At 40.3% G+C, this 17801-nt stretch overlaps 1 protein-coding gene across 1 annotated transcript in view; it reads right to left on the minus strand.

Annotated features, from left to right (window-relative positions):
* ppfibp2b (PPFIA binding protein 2b) overlaps window positions 1–17801 on the minus strand; it is a 114694-nt gene that overhangs the window by 55949 nt on the left and 40944 nt on the right. The gene's annotated exons all lie outside the window — the stretch shown is intronic.

Here is a 17801-nt window from a genome sequence, read left to right on the forward strand (position 1 = left end):
TGACCAATCAGATGAGGCCCACGTGATGCCCCTGCCAACCTGTGATTGGTCAGGGCCATGCCAAGGGAAGCCAGCCGCCTCTTGCTTCCCTTCAGAGGCGGCTGGCGATTTGATTGGACACTGCCATCCAATCAAATCACATCAACATCAGTTTTAATACTGTAACTGTCATCACCGCCGTTAGAAATTATCAAGCAAATGAAGCATTATGGAGGGAGGAGATTTGGCGTACTTAATCAAACATAACTTTACTAAACTTCCGCTACAGCAGCAACTGAAAATTAAATCAGATGACAGGCCAATGCCCGCACTCGAGCTGTGTACACAGAGGAAAAAGGGAGAGAATCGGACGTTCAATGAGGATAATTATGTCCGCACGGAGTGGCTAACTGGAAGCGCTAAACTTCAGCGTCTATTTTGCTGGCCATGTCTTCTTTTTGACAAGGATTCGTGCTCCCTGAACAATCCTTGGGCAACTTCAGGATTCATCAACCTGTCACAGGCAATTGAGAGGCACGGTAAATCCAAAAATCACATAGATTGTGTGATTGTCTGCATTAAATTAATAAGGAGAGAGTTTCAGCTGGAGAGTGCGTGCGGACCTTTCGGTTGCACACAGGCGTGTGCAAGTCCTGCATCTGTGTGATACAAATGTGTGTAAAATGATACCGGGCGCTGCTCATCTGGTTACGTTATTGACCACCCCCCCCCCAAAAAAATGGGCTTCCCCTACATTTTTCCCCACGCCACGCTACTGATATGAAACAGAACTGTATACATTTAAATAATCATAAAATCATAAGTACATGGCCATAACCAATAACATACCATATCCAATATGAAAAAACATTGAAACTTGTTTATTTATTTGTTTTTGGTTCATTTATAGTTGTGAGTGTGTCTGGCCTCCTGAACCAGCCTCACCCGTCTCCCCCCTCTCCCCCTGCTCCTCTTTGAGGCAGCAGCAAAGACTAGTTTTAGCTCTCAACAAGTTTTATAAAGTTTATCTTACCTTTTTTCACCTAGTTAACATTTTATTTTTTATTATTCACGCATATTTTACTAATCACTCCCCCTTCAAATGGAAATATGTGTTTACATAAATGGTGACCAAACCGTTTGAGACCCACAGAGAACTTAGACTAAGTTAACTATCTAAACACTCAGAGAGTCCTTTACCTCACCTGAGCTGTAGTTATCAGTCTGACAGGAGAGGACTCTCCTCCACCTTGTTGACAGCTCATTATATTCGTTAGCGCAGCTAGCTAGCACCAGATGCTAACAACAACAATACACATAACCGGTGCACGCGCTCTCTCGCTCGCTCGCGCCACACATACACACCCTCCCGAGCTTAATGACACACAGAGACCAATCGAGGGCATTAGTGTATGATCTGTATGAAAGTGGCCATGTCGGCAGGCCACATCATGTAGACAGCCAGTCACCCTCTGTGAGGCAGAGTCAGACCCACATTTGCGCAGCGTTGCGTTCACAATACATACATTAAAAAAATGAATTCCTCAGGCCAGCAGGCCACTTAACAAGCCAGGCCATCGGGAAACCTCCCGGTTCTCCCGATGGCCAGTCCGGGCCTGCCTTGAGTAACTACACTTTTGACAGAGGTTTAAATCCTTATGCCAAAACCCATACAAGTGTATGCTTTTTTGGCAGTATTCAACAAATGTTGCAAATAAGAACAACTCCTTTTAAAATGTGCAAAAAATATCAATGCAATCAAAGTTGTAAATGCAAACAATTGTGTTGGTATACCATTACTACGGAGCCCCTAAAGCAGGGGTCACCAACCTTTTTAGGATGAGAGCTACTTTCAAAAAATAAAACAAATCGGGGGCTACTTTTACTCCTCTTTTTTTTTGTTTTTTGCAGTGTATATATTTAGCACATTGTAACATTATTATATGCTGACCTTTAACCTCTGTGTGCTGTTTGGGTCTGTGGGACCCGTTTGCAGTGTTTACTAAAATAAAATGTATTACATTTAATTATTTTAACCTGCTTTATTTGGGGGTGGACCTCACATCCTCTAGGGGGTGGACCTCACATCCCCTAGGGGGGGACCTCACCTCCTCTAGGGGAGGGACCTCACATCCTCTAGGGGGGGACCTCACATCCTCCAGGGGGGGACCTCACATCCTCTAGGGGGGGCCTCACATCCTCTAGGGGGGGGACCTCACATCCTCTAGGGTGGGGGACCTCACATCCATTTTTTTTTAATGTTGAAGTGAAATGCATCAATCTGGTGCACTTTGAGCACAACATGAATTGATGGATACAGCTCTCAACACTCAGATGAAAGATCTTTAGAATATGATCAAAAAACTACAAAAAAATATATCCGACAGCGCCAAAAATATGTGATGTGACCTTTGGCAGGAATATTCCGCCATGGTTGTGCTGAGGATGTTATATATATATGTAAGTAGATATATAATTGGTGTAAGCTAGCTCCTGCAGTATGCTTCATAACTATGGGATTAGTTTTGTATCATAAAGATAAAGCAACACTTTCTCAGAATCAAGCAAAACTAAGGGTTTAAGAGAAAAAAAACTGAGTCAAGCAAAATAAATCTAATTTAAAAAAAAAAACTATAAGTTGCAAACAAATCATTTGTGTAATCATGTAAACTATAAGTATTTTTTATTTTGCTCTCGCTCCAGCTCTTCTCGTTTGCGCTCCTTCACTTTTTGTTTGAGATTCTGACACAAACATCTCAGGTGGGCGGGACTTTCAGGGGTGTATCCCCATTGGCTACTCAGTTTTTGAGTGACAGCCCACTACACCACAGAGCATACAGTACAACTCATGCAGCAAACTCCGGAGTCCACTCGGCCACGTTAGTGTTGGTGTCTCCTGGGGAGTTTCATGAACATATCGGACTTCTCTTATGGATTGCTGTGCATTAGACTTGTGTTGTGTAGTTTATACTTTATTCCAACTTGTAATATTTTAATAACTGAACACACTTTTTATTTTATAGATAAAAAAACACATCTATGTATTTTCAAGCTAAAGGTGATTATAGATTATTGCTCCTCCAGAGAGCCTCGGTCGAAGTGCATTTAGAGAAATGAGATGTCCTTCAACATGGCGCGCTGAAATCCATTTCCGGGTCACTACCGGAGGACCGAGGATTCGAGGAGTCGAGGAGGGGAAATTAGTGAAATGAGAAGGCCCAAGGTCGTTTCTAGTTCCTTTCCAACGTTTCTAGAACTTCTCCCATATTTTATTAAAGATATCAGACTTTCCCTTTAAAGCATATGTGAATTTCTCTAAGGCCAGACAATGAAAGATATTATTTTGTTAATGTAGTCTGGTATCGGATCGCAAGAAACACCGCTGTCATCAGACTGGCTGTTACTGGCTCTTCTCCACCCCCTCTGTTTAAATGGACTCAGTAGCGCCCCCTGCTGCTGTGGAGAATAACTCAGGTCATTGTGAGAAAATCCTCAGCACAACCATGGCGGAATATTCCTGCCAAAAGTCACGTGTTTTTTTTTGTACTCGTAGAAAATATGTTTGTGTACTTCCATGCTGTATTTGTTTCTGAAACATAATTTACTAGAAATGTAATGTGTTTGTTTGATAGATATGTTTTGTACTTGCTAAACAAAATGCATTAGTTTGTATGGTGTTTTGTATTTGCAAACCACACTGTGTTTGTTAGTGAATCATAGGCTGTTTGTAAAACATGTTTAGTTTGTTTGTGGAGTTATGGCAGGAAATTAGCACCATACGGCTGCTTCACGTAAAGTGTTGGTCTGTTGTGATACACATTTTTTACAAAGCACATGATGAAGAGTAATGAAAGATCATCTGACTTATCTGACTCCCATTCATCCAGAATTAGAACAGCTATAAATGAAAATGTTTTACTGAAACTCATGTGATGATTTTTTTAGGCTACAACCTAGTGGGAGAAAGCTGTGTCAGGTCCTGCCATTACATAGAAATGCTGTGTGCACATCTTGCTTGGTCAGAAGCTCTATAGCGTCAGTTGTGTAGGTCCTAGCTATTAAGGTTATTGGAGAATTATAATGTCAACGACTCAGGAAATAAAAATGGAGATCGAAGCAGAACTATCTATCTTACTATCTGTAGGTTAACCAGTGACCCCAATCACCCCAGCCACAAACTGTTCTGTCTGCTGCCGTCTGGCAGGCGGTACCGCAGCATCAGGACTAAAACCACCAGACTCTGGGACAGCTTCATTCCACAGGCCATATGACTGCTAAACACCTGAGCTTGCACTATTTTAATTTGTATTGTTGTTTTTTATCTTTAGTTGCTATGTCTTGTAAATTGCACTGTTGAGGAACCTGCGATCTAAGTTTTTCATACATTATGTAATCACATCGTAGTTGTGTATATGTTATAACGATAAACCTTGAATCTTGAAAATGATGTCTTCACTACAGCTTCCATTTCTCTCTAAACAGTCCGACTATCCTGTTTTACAGTGTGTGTATCCAGTGTTGCTGACTCCTTGACTCATAAGCCTGCTGCTGCTGCTGCTGCTGAGAAGTTGAAATAGAGGAAACATTATTATAGCTGTAAAGCCTGGACCTGAAAAGATAATGCTTCTGCTTCTCCCAGCTGCAAAGAAGAACCAAGGAACAATAGTCCTTTAACTCTGTCTCATTTAGAACGTCATTAATCAAGAATGCGTACATATATTTTGACGTTAAAAGACTTTAAGCAAACTTAATTTTGTAGTTCTACCAAATTACACACTAGTAGCTGGATATTGGTTAAAAGAATGTTCTGCCCTCAGAGCCTGAATTCCATCAAATTGTAATTTATGTAAATTGTGTTTGCGAGCAACTTAGCCAGCCAACTTGAAATGGCAGTGTCGTGTTCACAGGTTGTTTATGCTGAGCAGAAGTGGCTAAAAGCACTAGTGGCAGGATTTTTGGACAGACACACATTTTAAGAAATACTTGAACATCAAATAAAAACTGATGTAAAATGATAGCTCACCTCAACCATTCATTGGTATGTCAATGTTACAATTCTGTGTGTCAACAGTACCCCTCACAGCTGTTCCACTCCCATATATAGTCTCAATGTCTAAAATAATTTGAGGGTCCAGGAATGGATACGAAATGCCTGAATGTGTGCACAGTGTTGATGTAAATGCTTTAAAAAGCCCCCTCCTTCAATCATGACAATGACCCAGTTGTGAAAGATGGAATGTAAACATCTGCATTCTAATCTTTAAGCCAATAAAATAACGTGATGCAACCTAACTACTGTAGAAGATGTAAAACAAGCGACATCATTAAAATCAGCATGTAACCCTTGATAATCTGTCTGCAGCTGAGGTCAGTGACTTCAGAGGATGCATACTGATGCTGACAATTTGGACACATTACCCCTATTAACATAGTGTTGAAAGGTATGGCAAACATGGCAGTTTGAAAAGGGCATGTCTAACTCCTAACCCTTATGTTTGCATTACTGTAATGTATATTTTGTGTTGTATTACTTGGAGATATACAGTACTGTGATCACAGATTAATAGCAGTCCCATCAAACTGTGGCAAAGCTGGGTCACATCAGCAAGGTGATACTGTAGCAGGGGAAATAAAAACAACCTACAGATTCCCTGATTAAAGGGGAGTGGCAAACCAAGCTACCTCTGAGAGGAGCTGGAGGAAAGCAATCAAGAGCAGGATTGACACCTGTATGCTGTGGAGAAAAAAGGGCATGTCATTCAACTGCAAGAGAGAACAGAGAGGGAGTCGGATCCAGTCAAGAAACAAAGTGGATTCTTGAGGACTTCTTCAGAGAAGAACCCATGGACTGTTGGGGACAATAATTCATCTTTCCCCTCCTCAGCTAAATCTGCAATGCTGTAATTTACTCGGTTTCACCCTCAGATACATTTGCTCTACAGTATCTCACTACACAGATCTCATTAATGCTAGTCAAGCAGAACCATGCAGGGGAAATAAGGCACAAGACATATGAAGGTAGATATGATGCAAAATGTGAGAGCGTGTAAAACCTGATGTGAGCACTTGCAGAAAAAAAATCTGAGCTTGTGTGCATACATTTACACTTGTATAAAATATCCACGTAACTGTGAACCAAATTTGAAGTCACAGAAGAAAAAAAAAAGTTTTGTAGCTTGTAGAAAAAAACGTACTGATGGAATGTTCACTTGCAGAAAAATACATATTTTTTAAATATATTTTCCATTACAACTGCAACTTGGTTATTACAACCTCTCAAATCAGTCATTACAACTTGACGAATCTGCTCTGTGTCAGTATAAATCGACGAATCTGCGGTCTTGACTTTTGCTACACTTCTTGCGATAAATGTGTCGCAAAAGTAATTTTCACCTGTAGATGTGGGGGGAGGGAGGGGCGTTGGAGCGAAGGGGCGGAGCTATCAGAACGACGAGGCTTGGGTCAGTCACACAGTCACAGCCACAGTCAGGTCGAACCGGATGACTGCAGGGCTAACTATGGAGTCAGATTTGGGTCAATATTCTCGCGCGTAAAACAAGCTACTCACGAGCGGAAAATGTGCTTTTACACGCGCATAAAATGACCCTCGCGCACAGATTAAACCCCCGCGAGCGGAGACAGCCCTCTTGCTTGCTCGCGGGAGTCTCAGCCTCGCGGAGTCTGTCTACGCGCGCGTGAAAAGTTTCTGGCACTTTGGGGCGGAGCCACTGGACTTTGATTGACAGCTGCCAGGAAACCCGGGGTTGCCAGGTTTGATAAATGCCTGAACTACCAAGAGCCGAGCAGTGACGGCAGCAAAATCTAGGTGCATACAGCAGACAGTAGCTAGCAGTTTTCGACGGACACAGCCCACTGAAAAATATATTGTTTTATATCAAATTAATGTATATTACATTACATTACATTGCATTTAGCTGACGCTTGTATCCAAATCGACTTACAATAAGTACATTCGACCAGGAAGACACAACCTTGAAGAAAACAGAATCATATATATATATATATATATTAGCTGTACACTTTACGAATATAATAGTTTTTTATGGACATCTTTACCATTCAATCTCGTCCAACTGATTTTGCTGCCGTCACTGCTCGGCTCTTGGCAGTTCAGGCATTAATCAAACCTGGCAACCCCGGGTTTCCTGGCAGCTGTCAATCAAAGTCCAGTGGCTCCGCCCCAAAGTGCCAGAAACTTTTCACGCGCGCGTAGACAGACTCCGCGAGGCTGACACTCCCGCGAGCAAGCAAGAGGGCTGTTTCTCTCGCGAGCGAGCGCAGAGCCGCTCGCGGGGGTTTAATCTGCGCGCGAGGGTCATTGTATGCATGTGTAAAAGCACATTTTCCGCTCGTGAGTAGCTTGTTTTACGCGCGAGAATATTGATCCAAATCTGACTCCATACTAACGGTTCGTGTCGCTACCGCTGACATGGCGCGTCAATCAACGGTAAGTTTTGCCCATTACTTGCCCAGTATTACTTTGAATATTATTATTGTGATTGAGGATTAAATCCGCTTTGAAGACCACCGTTTTATATCGTGCAGTTTAGCGGCAAAATAACGTCAGTTAGCCAGCTAACCCTAGCTTTGTTGAGTTTATGCTAGCTAAACAAGTAGTGGTTGTAGTCTACAGCAGTAATTAATATAGTATAGCCTACTGCTTTGGCACTAACGGTTGATAACCGTTTATGAAAAATAAAACCAATTGCACTGTACTGAAATAATGACAAGTTTTATAATTATCTTGGGCTCCTGCTGTGTTTTTAAAGCCTTTCTAAATTACCCTTGCTATTTTCTATTTAGAACGAAGACTTCAGAATCTTAAAATCCCTTCACGTTTGTATGCAATTGTGCTAAATTCAACTCTGGAATCAAGCAAATATGAATATGTTTGCATGACATTAGTTATTTATATTTTGATATCACTTAATTATACGTTTAATACATTTAAGTCAAGCTAAGGTACATGTGATGGTAGCTAGTTAGTACTCTTACCTGTGAGGCCTCCTCCAAACAGCATAATAACCAGACTGTATCATTAAATCTAAGTACCAGTTCTAGATCCTTGACTTTAGACAAACAATTCAAAAGACAAAATGTATTTAAAGACCAATCTTTATTTGAATGTGCCTCTTAACCTGAGATATTAGTTATACAGTAATAGTATTGACAGTTAACTTTATATTTCTTATTGTCTAAAGCATTTATTATTTTCATTTTTCCCCTCTCATATTCAGTGTGGACGGATTGAGACAGCGTGGTGTCCAGAGGGCTGCAGAGACTTCAGGGAGAAACCTCTGTGTGATGTCCTGTCTGTTGGTTTGGAGAGGACTGAGGGTCTTTCCTCTGCGAGGAGGACCAGGCCTGATGGAGGAGCCCATGCTGGGCAAAGCTGATACCAACTGCACAGGCCTAGTCTGTCACGTTATTTGACTACATCTGTTTACTTATACATTTAATAGGTTTACACCTTCTGTCAATATGTGCTTTTTATTTAAAACATGTTTGATTAACTTTTGGTTCACATTTCAATAAATTGTATTTGTATTTGCACTCCTTTTGTCCATTATTCTTACTGAAAATGTTAGATTACACATTCACATCTGACTGAAGATTGGCCCCATTTATTTGTGATGTTGCAAACTCTGCGGTACAAGGCACAAGTGATGTGAAGCTCATAAAGCGAGGCAAATAGAAATAATCAGCTGATGGAGTGTAGATGTGGAAATAGATGCATCCCATCAGCTGACTGTGTTTTTCGCCACACTTTATAAGCCTGACTATAACCACCCCTTCTCTGAGGTGCAGGCAGCGTCATAAACAAATGATGGTCCTGATAGACTACTAAAATATTCGGTGTGCAGATCTTTGTTTTCACAATATAAGTAGTTTCTTAGTGAATGTCCTGTACTGGTCTTAAAATCTCATAACATCAGCCTTTAATGTTCCTCTTGGATGTTCTTCTTGACCCTCAGAGAAAGAGGAGATGCTGAGTCGTGTCTTTCAGGCATGTCCTTTCCTAACAAAAATGACAGGAAACATAAAACATTATTGCAGAACAAGTGTGTTATTTATGAAAGCGGTGTGTTTAGGGGCTGTTGATAGAATTATTTTTTTAATTGTAATCAGATTATGAATAAACAGTATGAAATTCATCAACATTGAAATATATGTTATTATCAAAATAATATTTAACTGTTATCAAAACGTAGTGGAACTGTAGAAGCTTGCTCTGTTGTCTCACTGAAAGAATCACTTTTACCACGTTTTTTACAGACAATATTGAGAGATAAATAGTAGCAGTTCTCACTATGTGTTAAATAGCTTTGCCTTCAATACATTAAATTAGAAAGCTGACAAAGTCATATTGCTTGTTAACATCTAAATTTGACTTTTTGCATGGAAAAAACCCTCAACTTCACTGATGTGTAGGTGATCTAGTATTTAGTATTGTTTAATGGAATGTATATCAGTGTATTAAAGTCAATACTTCATTTATTTAAACCAATATTTGTTCTTGATTCTTTGTACAGTATGAAAAATAGAGTCTTTGTAACTGTGCTGAAGTTCACTGCTGTGAGGAGTCCAGTACTGTCTCTCACTCTGGTCCAGCCTGTCTGCATCACCTGGACACTTTAAACAAACAGATATATATGTAAAGTACCATGTGTACAAACAATATAACTGATTCTCTTCTGTTGAACATGTTGGATTGTGTATTGTCCGAGTCAGGGTCCTTTTTATTTTACTGTAACTTTGGAAGTTGTGTTACCAATGCTTACTGTTTATTTGATACTCATTTGGTAATACAATTAATAAAAACAACAAGGTTTGGGTTTGTTCTTCAGATGACTGTGACGTTAACGTGTAAGCTCAATAATGAACTCCAGCTCAACCAACCATATTGTAATATCTAAGTAATCATCTTGAAATATGACATTAATAATTGTAATATACACATCTTATTGTGAGGTTGATTACACTACTTCGACGTTAGCTAAATAGCATGGATAATTTACAAAGGCTTTAAAAACACAGCAGGAGCCCAAGACAATTATAAAACTTGTCATTATTTCAGTACAGTTCAATTGGTTTTATTTTCATAAACGGTTATCAACCGTTAGTGCCAAAGCAGTAGGCTATAATATATTAATTACTGCTGTAGACTACAACCACTACTTGTTTAGCTAGCATAAACTCAACAAAGCTAGCGTTAGCTGGCTAACTGACGTTATTTTTGCCGCTAAACTGCACGATATAAAACGGTGGTCTTCAAAGTGGATTTAATCCTCAATCACAATAATAATATTCAAAGTAATACTGGGCAAGTAATGGACAAAACTTACTGTTGATTGACGCGCCATGTCAGCGGTAGCGACACGAACCATTAGCGAACCGTTAGCGAACCGTTAGCCCCGCAGTCATCCGGTTCGACCTGACTGTGGCTGTGACTGTGACTGACCCAAGCCTTGTCGTTCTGATAGCTCCGCCCCTTCGCTCCTCCCTCCCCCCACATCTACAGGTGAAAATTACTTTTGCGACACATTTATCGCAAGAAGTGTAGCAAAAGTCAAGACCGCAGATTCGTCGATTTATACTGCCACAGAGCAGATTCGTCAAGTTGTAAACAAAAAATGTTCTTCTGTGACTTCAAATTTGGTTCACAGTTACGTGGATATTTTATACAAGTGTACATTTGGTTCACAGTTACGTGGATATTTTATACAAGTATAAATGTATGCACACAAGCTCAGATTTTTTTTATGCAAGTGCTCACATCAGGTTTTACACGCTCTCGCATTTTGCACCATATCTACCTTCATACAAGACAACTCTAAACCAAGCCCACACTCAAGACCTCTATCCAAAAAGCTTGTCTCTTAATACCACAAAGTCTGTCATACACTGCTTTGTCAACAACAGTCAGCTGATAGGTTAATACTTCTAATCTGATAATGGGTATTCCTCACACACACACACACACACACACACACCACACACACACACACACACACACACACACACACACACACACACACACACACACACACACACACACACACACACACAAGCCCTACACCACAACAAGTACATATGAAGACCAGGGAAATTACATCAAAAATCATTCTGTTGAAGGGAAATAAAAAAAGTACAGGATAATAATGTAGAGTTGCAACAATCATTATCTCTAAGAGAGAGAGAAGTTTGCTTATGGACATTGCTCTTCTCACTTTCCGAAAGGAAAAACTGGTATGTATTTTAAGGCTTCAATCTAACAGAAGGGAAGTTCAACAAGGAAAAAAAAAAAGAAAAGGAAATTAAAGAAATAAAAAGTCAAATTAAACCTCAACGCTCACCTTTTTGAGCCAGGAGAAGTGCCTGTAGAAGTCAATGGGAGTGTCCATGCTCCCAGTCCATTGCCCTGCCAGTTCCCTCTGTGTGTATGTCTGCTTGTATCTTACTGTGTGAGAGGATGAGGCGGCAAACTAAGAGTGGATTCCTTAGCAGACTGCTGTAGCATGTGAGCAATGTGATGTAAGTGTGCGTGACTGCAATGTTTACAGCTGTGTAGGAGGGCCATTTACAATCTCCTCCTTCTGACTGGGACAACTCCCCACTTTGATCCCCCTCCTCTTACAGTACTTCTCTCTTACCATACTTTCTCCAGACTTTGTTTCCTTACTTCCCCACTTATCTCTCCAATCAACAGAAACTCACTGCCACACACCCTCCTCCATTTCTCTCTGCTAGTTGGAATAGTAGCATGTGTTATCTTCTCTTCCTTTAACTCCAGTCACTTGTATCTATCTCCTACTCCCTCTTCTCTCCATTTTCCTGCTTCTTTTTCCCTGCTGTGTCACTGCCAGATGGGAGAAAGAGCGGGGATAGTGGGAGGATTTATCTGTCATCTGTTTGTGTCTGGGTCTTGGCCCATATTCTCTCCCTATGCCCCTCCCTCTCTCAATATCTCTCTCTCCATCACACACACACACACACACACACACACACACACACACACACACACACACACACACACACACACACACACACACACACACTCTGATGTCAGACTTGGGAACAAAGCAGCAACAGGCTATAATGTCCCCTTTGCTTGTGTTCTTTTTAAATGATGGTTCATATCTGTGTCATATTTTCTACATATTCCAATCCATTAGTTTAGGTGTCTATTTCCTGTGTATTTTACAAAACCGTTTACCATAAATATGTCAGCCATTTGTCTGAATTACAAATACTGCTTTCCTTTCCTTTACTTACAATGTGCAAAAAGAAGAAGAAATAAAAACGATATAGTTAGATTAGGTTATTTATTTACCCAATGCTGATGTGTTATTAGTTTAAAAGGGTAACAAGATTATTAGTGAAGGTGGGAGGGTTTTGAAATCTTGTCAGTAAAAAAGCAGGGTGGTTCTGTGTCTAATCATACCACGATCTGTACTAGACAGTTACAACTTCCTGCCAATAACACACTTATGACGCTTCCTGTGTTTACATGTGTGTATCTGTGAGTGTGTGTTTCCTGGAATCTCTTTCACAAAAGCCCACAGGAGGCAGACTCATTGCAGAGCACATGTGTCTTTAAACTGGTTTCTGTAGGTCAGCTGGGAGAAGCAGGAAGGTGGAGAGGATAAGACCCAGGTGTTTTTGTTACATCAAATCTAACCGTAATTTAACATAACCCTAGCATTAAAATTCAATCAGGCTTTTTTTTTAAAGTTCAAATCTAAAACTGACCAGGTGCCTTGATGTTTTATGTTTCTGCGGCAGTTTGAGTAGCTGGTCATATCTTACCTGTCTTTCATATAATTTTCTGTCATCACTTTAGTTCAACTTTCTAATTAAATGACGTGGATAATGTCAATACATTAAAAAACTAAATGCAACAGAAATACTGTAGCACACACTTCCTACTTTGACTCAACTTTGTGTCTAACCAGCAGCTTATCTTAATTTCCCTCCCAATGTTCTCTTTACCATCTAGGTATTTCTGACAGAGCACTCTGTGGTGAACAAGTGCAGACAAGTATGCAGCAGGAAACACAACCAGTGTGGGTGTGTGGGCCAAACATCAGGGGGAATACCTATTGTAACCCCATCTGCTGTGTTATAAGGTTTGCATTTGTTCATATTAAACCCATCAACCTTCCTCATATTATTAAATGTCTTTCAAATATTGTAGAGCTGTCTTGCTGAAATATTGCTAAAGACAATCAATGGCTAGTGGTTTCTAAAACATATAAGCTTTTTCTCCAAAAAATGAACCTCTCTATATACATAAGGTGACCAGATTTTCAAAATTAAAACCGGGGACATTTTGATTTTTGCTGTCAAAATATCACTAACATATCCAATTTTCTTCACTGTTAAAAAGGGGGACAATTCTGGTTCAATTTAATTTGAACATTTTAACTGTTGGATACAAACAGAAGGACGATAGCTCATATATGAGACTTCCAAGGTATTTTATTTTGAAACTCTACATCAGTGATTAGATGGGGTGTCCTGCTATCACCCTGGAGTGAAATAAGTCTTTGATAATTTGACAGTTTTTTTTTTATTCTTGTATTAACACATAAGGATGATAGCCCATATATGAGATTTCAAAAGTATTTTATTTTTAAGCTCTACATCAGATTATCCTGATTTTCTGTGATTGACTAGATGGGGTCTCCTGCTATCACCCTGAAGTGAAATAAGTATTGGATTGACTTCGAATGACTCTTTGATTATGGACCGTTTCCATTAAATAATAATCAAAATATAGATGGACAATATATCTAATTTGAGATTTTAAATGGCATACATTTTAAATTGTGCTTCAGAAAGTAATGTTATTTTTAAGAGTGTTGTGAGATGGTGTCAACATCAATTGAAATTAGTCACTGACTGATACAGTTATGTTCAGTCTTCATAACTGTATCCTTACATTTTACATTCACTCAGTTATGATGTGGGAGTTATACGTAGTTTGTTTTACATTATTATTGATCACATTATATAGTACATATTTCTTAATTTAAGCTCCAGTATATATGAATATGTTTGGTGTGTTTTTTAGTTATATTTGTTATTGACCGAGTAAACGCTTTTATTTTGAAGGCAGTTTTTACAGGCCTCTACCGTAATGCATAGGATATTCGCTCACCGCAATACAACGTGCGGGCTGGCTTGACTGTGTTTTCCGAAGTGGGGGCTGGCTTGACCACAGTCTGTTTACCCAGTGTTTCCTGACATGAAACGTTTTATTTCACCATGCTATGTGTTTTTAACGTCTATTAAAAAAACGGGCACATTTCCGGGGACAGTTTCAACCGGGGACAGGCCTATACAAACGGGTATTGTCCCCGGAAAACGGGGACGTCTGGTCACCCTAATATACATAAATAAGGTAAATTAACACCATCATATTACACTGCATTCATTCTGTTTCACAGAGGCTAAACAAAACTGAATTTGGAGGGAAAGTCAGGGCAGAAACCAGGAATGATTTGATGGGAATTCCGGTTTGACTAATGGAGGAGTAGGTCACACCCCAGGAGAGCTCTGTCTAATATTACAGTATACTCACTTAATTACGACAACTAACGTGTGCAAACATGTCTAAAATACAAACGAACATGGGGAAACCTACTAAGAAGCAAAGTCAACCTGCAGACGACAAATCTTATGAGAGTGACACAGGGTACCACATGGGAGCTAGCCAAAATGAGGAACATGCAGCTAACCACGCTCCGCTAACGCTAGCTGACATGGAGAAACTTTTCCTCTCAATTGAGGAGCGCATTATTTCAAAACTCTCGCAATTTGAAGGCATTTCAATTTGCGGTACATTCTCCACTCAAGAATAATTACAACTTCCCTCCCTCTCTGACTCTACTGTTGGGATATGGGATACAAATGGCATTAAATCCGTTCGTACTGTGTATGTAGATGGGAAATTCGGATCATTTACACAATTATTTAATTTACCACAGTCTCACTTCTTCAGATATCTCCAGATTAGACATTTTGTTAAGACAAATATCTCTTCTTTCCCTGACATCCCAATGAACAACGCAATTGATCATATTATCTCACTATCGCCGGGTAGCAAAGGGCTAGTCTCTCTTCTCTATAATAGTATAAACAATATCGTTGCTTTATCTCTGCAACATGTCAGGAGTCGTTGGGAGAATGACATTGGTGAGGAAATGGCAGACGATCAATGGCAGAAAGTGCTTAACTTAATACATACCTCTTCCCCATGTGCTAGACATAGATTGATACAACTCAAAATTGTTCTGAGAGTGCACTTTACCAAAGCAAGGCTGGCAAAGCTATTCCCTGACCTAGACCCTTCATGCCCTCGCTGTAACAGTCAACCAGCAGATCACATTCACATGTTCTGGTCCTGTCCCAACCTCAGCTCATTTTGGGGCAACATATTCATTGCATACTCCAAGATTTTTCAAAAAGACATCACACCCAATCCTGTATGTGCTTTATTTGGCCTCACCCCTGAAACCGGCTACCTTAAAGGTAAAACTCAGGCAGTCATAGCATTTACCTCCTTGATTGCCAGGCACCTAATTCTCCTGTCCTGGAAGGATCAAGCACCTCCCAATTTTACTAGATGGATAAGAGACACTATGCACTTCCTTAAACTTGAGAACATCTGGTACACTCTAAGGGTGCATTCACACCTAATAGTCCGCTTCTCTGGTGCGCACCAGACGACGTTTGTTACATTGTTTAATTTTTCAGAAGGTTAGGTTTGCGTTCACACGAGCAAAACTCAAACGGACTATAAACTTTAAACACAAGTCATGTGCACGGAAATGCTGTTCAACCATTGGTCAGACATTAAGGGGGTAAAAACACAAATCCCGGCAATTTCTACCGGAGCCTCCGCCATGGAGCATCGGCACTTTCGGCAGGTTATTCTCATGCTGCTGTTAATCTGGAGATCAACAGAGACTAGCGGCCCACGCATATGATTATATAAATCAGACAACGTCCGTTAAAAAACATTATAACATAATGAGAGATGTTCTGCAGTAAGGAGGGGCGTTTCACCGACGACAGGTGTTCTTACTTTTATGTAGCTGACGGAGCATGTTTACTTTACACGACACTGTTCAACACTTAATTCTGCTTCACTCTTTAACTAAACAACCGCGGATGTCTTGAAAGACTCTTTCGCTAAAGATTTTTGAAGACATCCGTGTTCTTGTGACACGTAAATACTACGCTTCCTATGTTTTGGTGCGGACTGCGTTCACACCAGCGATGAACCGCTCCAGAGTTCGCAAGCAAGCGTTCCGAGACCACCTATTTTAGCGGACCAGAGTCCGGTTGTTTAGTTCACTTAAGAGGTCTCGGACCATGGGCGGCACCAGAGATTTTCTGTTGGGGGTGCTGTGGGGTAGCTTGCCGCTTCAGAGAGGTTGCTCAAACATGTAGGGTTTCCCATTAAGGTAGCTATATGGGCTACAGTGAAATGTTCTACTGCAACACTCCCCACACGCACATACAGTAGGCTACACCCGCGGCTGTTACAATGAAGGCTCAATAATCAGCTCACAGCATATAGGAAGGATAAAGTGCTATTTTTTATAAGTGGGGGGCGGACCAGCCTCCTAGGGCTGAAGTTAAATTCAATTATTGAAGTTAAAAGCATCAATCTGGTACACTTTAGGCACGTTCACACCGGAGTACTTTTCCCCGTACTTTTCCCGTTTAATTCCGTTAGTACCCCTTATTTCGCATTCACACCAAAAAGAGTACTTAGTGCCGGGAACTTTTACCCCAATTTTTAGTGCCTGCTAGAGAGGTCAGGGACGTGCACAGGTACGGGCTAATGTTGCCCGGTCAACGGCCAATTTGCCCTTTTTGGCTGACCTACCCCTCTGGAGAGAGCGAGAGTTTCTTTTTCTTTTTTCTGTTGTGGCCGAATCAACATGATGAGCCCACAATTAGTATTGTAGCGTCTCGCTGCGGGAAACACACTTTGTCAGCGCTGTCATCTGCCGGTGCGGTAAGACCACCTCAGTGTCGGATTTTGGAAACTTGCTTTTGAGTTGTCTAATGGCGCAGTTAGGGTATAAGGGACAGGGACTTCCTCTTGATACCGTCGGTTATTTACAAAAAAACACCTAAATATAGCCTACTTGTTGTTATTGTGCTTCTGTCTTTCTGTGTCTTTTCATCTGTAAACTCCCTCAACGGGGCCGCTCGCTCTCTTTTCTTGATCGCCCTCTCACGGGTGAACAGTCAATGTCCCGCTTCATTGTAGGATTTCTGCCATGTCTCTTCCACTTTAGTTTGACCATCTCTGTTACTAAGTTATGGAATACTAAATAAATAAGTAATTAGATACCTTACCGTTACTGTCTGCGCTCATAACGAATGATAAGAATAAGAATAATGCGTATTGAACTGGTTTCATTAATTAGTGAGTTTATTTAAGGTAATTAGTTAGAGGCCCTATTGTATCAGTATGTCTGGACTGCAAAGCAGTTACAATGGTCAAAATACATTAGAACAGAATTGTCCCCATTTTGTCTTTAACAGTTACTATATTTTTGATGAGATATGGACCGCAAAACAAAAAATGTCCCTGGTTTTCATTTTTAAAATCACGTTACCAAATGCAAGTAGTCGCCTTAGCTTATTTTGTTATGAGATGTGAATTACTGTTCAATTTAGTTGATGTAATAATAGTTTGGTTTCTTTTACATTAAAAACAAGTTACAATTTTCAAAAGGTCTTGTGTTTTGTATCGGGCGGATGCCCTTTTTCCA

Source organism: Gymnodraco acuticeps, unplaced genomic scaffold, assembly GCF_902827175.1.
Source record: "Gymnodraco acuticeps unplaced genomic scaffold, fGymAcu1.1, whole genome shotgun sequence".
NCBI lineage: Eukaryota > Metazoa > Chordata > Actinopteri > Perciformes > Bathydraconidae > Gymnodraco > Gymnodraco acuticeps.